Genomic DNA, 4,868 nt, shown 5'->3' on the forward strand with positions numbered 1-4,868 from the left:
TACAGGACCCGAGATCATTCGGGAAACTACGGAGAAAATAATTCAAATTAAGACACGACTCCAAGCATCCCGAGACCGGCAAACTAGCTACGCTGACAAACGACGAAAGCCTCTGGAGTTTCAAGTCGGAGATCGGGTGTTATTGAAAGTATCTCCCTGGAAGGGGATGATCCATTTTGGGAAGTGGGTAAAACTAAATCCACGATACATCGGGCCATTCGAGATTCTTGCCCGGATTGGTCCGGTGGCATATAGGTTGTAGCTACCTGCGGAGCTCAACAACATACACCTCGTGTTCCACGTATCGAATCTGAAAAAGTGCTTATCAGATGAAACCCTCGTTGTTCCTTTGGATGAAATCGAAGTGAACGAGAATCTCCTGTTCGTCGAAGAGCCGGTGGAGATAATGGACAGGGAAGTGAAGCGTACAAAACAAAGCCGCATTCCGATTGTGAAGATTTGATGGAACGCCAAGCGTGGACCGGAATTCACATGGGAACGCGAAGACCAAATGAAGCAAAAGTACCCTTACCTTTTCTCTAGTTCCTAAGTATATCTTTCAAAAGAATTTCGGGACGAAATTCCCTCTAACGGGGGGATGATGTCACAACTAGCATTTCTGCCTAGGAAATTCTATCTATGGATGATCAACTCTTAATGTATCTTGTAATTCAAAGTTAGATGATATACATATTACTCATTCAAAAAAAACTATTCAAATCAAAACTAACTCATGAAGCCCTAAACCTAATTCAATATACTATATTCACTCGATTTTGGGTTTGTAACCCTAACTTCCCGGTTCAAAACTATAATTGGTCCAGGAATCATTTATTGGGCCTAATGGGCCAATAAACTCTCAATTGAATTATTTTGGGCTAAGAATCCTCATTTGGGGCCTAAATGGACCCACATTCATTAAACTATAACATTTTGGGCCATAAGACTTTTATGGGCCTTATTGGACCTAAAATGTCTCATCCTGTCTACATGGGCCTTAATGGGCCATAAATGTTTTCTTGAAACTCATTGGGCCAAAAACCCATTGTATTTACCCCTTTTGGGCCGTGAATTCATAAGAGGGCCCAATGGGCCGAAGACTTCCATATTGGGCCTTATAATTTCGAGTATAACCAAAACTAGCCCAAACATTTCTTTTCTTTTCCTTTTTCCTTCGTCTCATTCTCAGTTTTTAATAAAAAAAACTTATTTGAACAAAACCTTGACACCTCATCATTAACTAGAGGATTTCTATGTCGTGTTACACCACATACTTCTAGGATTATTTCACTAATCCTTCATGTATTACCCAAAAACTAACCCATTTTTTTCCTCCTTAAACTCTCGACCGAAACCCTTCAACCATCACCCACATTTCATCTCAATTCCAACTTCCATCTCTACAAATAATTCACTGATCCTTCTTCCTTCCAAATTTTTGTGTGTGCTTGTGGGAGTGTCTAAGGAAACTTCATCAAAATCCATCCATTATTGGTAAGCTACTTCTCATCAAGTTGTTTAACTTCATGTTCATGATAAACTTACTTCTCTTAACACTCCATTTCATGATCCATGTCCCTTAGAAGCCTCATAAGTTTGAGATCTACTCAAGGGAGCTTGCTAGAGCCGAAATCCCTCTCGTTTCTCCACCAAAAACCGAATCCATTAACCCAAGGTGAGTTCATACCCCTATTTTCGGTTTTATATTGTTTTTGGGGGAGGATACAAGTTGTCTTGTGTTTATGCATGTATATGTGTGTTTTATGTTATGTGATGTGATTTTTACTATGCAAACTTGTTAAAACATCACAAAACTCGAAATATTCACTAAACATTGTGATATTTGCAAACTAAAAGTATTACATATAACATACTATGAAGTGAAATGAGAAAACATGTTGAAGAACACTAGAAAACTAAATAAATTCGTGTATAGGGCCATTTTTGACAAAACAAACAAAATGGTGAGATTCTTATGTAACTCACGGTTTTGAGAGGACCAAAATGGATCATTTTTGAATAAAAATGGATTTTTATGAAGTTTAAAGTTTAAAAAGGGCCAAAAGTGTAAATTTTCACAAAATGGGCCTCAAATTGGGCCTTCACGGTTTCATGGACTAAACTTATAAATTTTTGGCTTTTATGAATTAAATTGTCATTTTAAACAAATTTGAGCCAAAAAAATAAATTTTCGGTTAAATGGGCTAAAAATGAAAATTTTATTAAACTTGAGCTAAAAAGGTAAATTTTTGTGCATTTGGGCCGAAAATGTCAACTTTTATAAAAATTGGCTCGAAAATGACAATTCTAACAAAGGTGGGCTAAAAATGTTATTTTATTTTTAAATAAGCACTTAAATGTAAACTTTGGTCTTAAGGGACTTAAAGCGTCATTTTTACAAAAAATGTGTCTTAATTGTAAATTTTCGGTTTTATGGACCAAAAATGTCCTTTTTACAAAAAGTGGGCCTTTTATGTCATTTTGGTAAACAATTGAGCTTAAATGATCAACGTAATAACAAATGGAACAAATACGTCACTTACACTTTTAATTGGGCCGGAATATACCTTACATGTTTATTGGGCCTTAGTGGCCCATTTGCATGTTTAAGTGGGCCTGGAATACACACTGCATGTCTATTGGGCCCTTTTGGTTCAATTACATGCTTACTGGGCCTGGAATATACATTACGTGTTGTTTGGGCCTTTGTGGCCCATTTACATGCTTGTTGGGCCTAATAAACTAAAAACATACACGGAAACAATATACTCTATGCAATTCAGTATTCGCTTAAATTCAGTTAAGACTCCTGTGAGACATTTCGTTTGTTCACACATATCTAGTGTACAACCGTAGCCTGTAGTTATAACCAGAGTCTCCTGGAGGGAGAGCGAGAGTTTGTGTATAGATCTATATGGGGTTGACACCCCACACCTAAGTTGTTCGCTACACTTAGACTAGGCCAGTCTAGGGTGACAAACCTTACCTTAAACAAGTCGGCATTTGAAAAACGTCATGACAGGCGGACCAGTCATTATCAAGTATGGTTATAACGACTCACAAAGAAATTAACTCCGCTGTAAAATTTACGGAATACATAAACGATTCTACAATTACAATTCTATACAAATACCAACTCACGGTCTTTGGGTTTTAATACTACCACACTTTTACAAGCAGAAAATATCGGATTTTCTGGGAAAAACGTACATTACTCACCACCTTCTACTTACAAGAAAACATCGGATTTTTTCTGGAATACCCTCTTGATACGTTTTTTTTTAAAACAGAAAACACACATGCATTAATACATGACTTGATACAATACTTTCAACCATTTTACAGAAAATATCGGATTTTCTGGTGATTACAAATTCATACAAACCTTTTCTTACAAACATGCTTATGAACTCACCAACATTATATATGTTGACGTTTTTAAAATAACTTGTATTCTTAGGAAACCGTTAAGCAAGTGGGCATCAAGAATATGTGGAAATTTGTTGCATTTTGTTGCTACTATAAATTTTTATATTTTGGGATGTAACTCTTGTAAACAATTACAATGATGTAAACTCAGTATTGTTGTATTATTGTACATGTGATGATGATGCTTGCCTTGTTTCTATTATATTCACGGTGATGTTATTACAAGATGAAGTCACCCAAACCCCCAGACGTTTCCGCCGTTTCTCCGGTTGGGGGTGTGACAGGTTCGTAGGGATCTACGGTCCGGGTATGCGAGACTTTGTTTCAGGATTTGGTCAAGACAGGGGTGTAGAGCAAGTTGCCATCAGAGATATGTGTTCAGTAATGCAAGAGGCGTCTTCGCGGCAAGAAGATGTTGGCTAAGGAACTCGATGTAGCCAATGGTTCCTTTTGGAAACATCGAGGAATAGGTCAAGAGGCATTTTGGTTGCTCAGGTTGGGTATCGAGTGTTAAGGGATTCTATCGGCTTGTTGTATATATTGTTATCTGTAGCTTAGGATGGGCAGTTGTTGATCGGTCAATCGGTTTCAGAGTTGGTATGTTTAGTCCCTTATGGGCTTTGTGCAGTAGTGTATTGGATCAATAGATAGGTTGTTAATGCACTCTCGATCGTTAGACCCTTCGTTCTTTTTGAATAGCAGAGGTTCTTTGAAAGTTGGGATGTTGGGACAACGTTGTTGGCTTTTTAGGTACGACTTTTGATCTGGGCAGAATCCAATTTTGGCATGTCGGATCGGCAGGGTTGGTAGCTGGGCTGACCGACCAGGGTTTTGACAACATTTTTTATGGCTCTGGAGGTTTTTTCGAGCTATTTGTGTATTGAAGGGATATGTGTGATATCAATTAAGGTATGGGATCTAAGTCTTCAACCATTCATGAGGATGTTTCTATTAATGGTTGAGGTTCGTCATTTCGGTTAGATCTACTGGTACCACATCCAATGGGTAAGGATTGTGAGGGAGAAAGAGTGCAGTATAGCTAGGGTTGGTCATTTGTTTCCCTTGGGGACATGTGTACTTTAAATAAGGTAGCATAAGATCACTTGGTTCGAGTTATTGGCATGGTTTTTTATTTTTTTGTAGTCCTTAAATTGGAACAAGAGTGCAACCGCCTATCTCATTCTGTGGTTGCGTGCGACCATGTTTTCACCTAAATTTTGCTTTGGTAGCCACCTGTATTGTGAAAGGAGGTGTGTGTGATAGAAGAGTATGATCGAGGTTGGGCTTGGGTTATGGAATCTCGAGTCATGGAGTTCATTGTGAAGGTCTCGAGTGGTTTATCAGGTGGAGGTACGTCTGAGCTTATACGGGATTTAGATGCAATGTGAAATTCTTGGATGGACCATCATTATGCTCGTGGGAGCAGTGTGATGACTTAT

The sequence above is a fragment of the Lactuca virosa genome, chromosome 1 (genome assembly GCF_052849685.1).
Source record: "Lactuca virosa cultivar CGN04683 chromosome 1, Lactuca_virosa_CGN04683_v6, whole genome shotgun sequence".
Classification (NCBI taxonomy): Eukaryota; Viridiplantae; Streptophyta; class Magnoliopsida; order Asterales; family Asteraceae; genus Lactuca; species Lactuca virosa.